Source organism: Photinus pyralis, unplaced genomic scaffold, assembly GCF_008802855.1.
Source record: "Photinus pyralis isolate 1611_PpyrPB1 unplaced genomic scaffold, Ppyr1.3 Ppyr1.4_LG7, whole genome shotgun sequence".
NCBI classification, from domain to species: Eukaryota; Metazoa; Arthropoda; class Insecta; order Coleoptera; family Lampyridae; genus Photinus; species Photinus pyralis.
In genome coordinates this window covers 19,346,992-19,347,705 of record NW_022170738.1, presented here as the reverse complement: position 1 = coordinate 19,347,705, position 714 = coordinate 19,346,992, and positions in this window count along the sequence as shown.

The following is a 714-nucleotide window of genomic DNA, read 5'->3' as shown; positions in this document are numbered from 1 at the left end:
GGGGATCAAAAATGAGTGGCGGTCAAGTCGCCTTTGGAAATTCAAGTCAAGTCCCATGTAAACAAAAATTCCAAAGGTGACTCGATGGAAACTCATTTTTGATAGCATAGTATAAGGGCGCTACAGTTTTTCAATGGTTTTTTTTTTAGTTCTTGGAATTAGCGGGATAGAGAGACGATCAAATGTGGTAGTTTTATCAACTCAATTTATTATCTCTGCAGTGCAACCCACTTGTACTATGCGTCCAAAAACGAGTTGCTGTCCAGTCGCCTTTGGAATTTTTGTTTACATGAGAAATCATTGTTAACTTCCAAAGGCGACTCGACGTCAATCCTTTTTTGATAGCCCGCTATGTTCTCGACTTTCCATCATGTGCCTGTTTGCCTGTGCACTTCAGTGGTATGATGTCAAGAATCATGAAAATAAAAAAGACGAAAAGATACATACGTCGAACGGATGAATAGAATCTTGACAAAAAAAAAATTTTCAATCTTTCTCTACCTCCATAAACACTTAAAGAAATGAAGGAACTTCGTTGAAATCTTACTTACGAATGATCGTTCGCAAGTCGCAACCTTCGTCTCTTTAAATTTCGATCGCCGCGCGCCGCTTATTCACGGCTTTCCATCGGTGTGAACGCCCTATTATACAACTTTTTCAGATAGGTACGGGGTGTGTCATAAAATGTACACAATGCGACATTTTCTTACACAA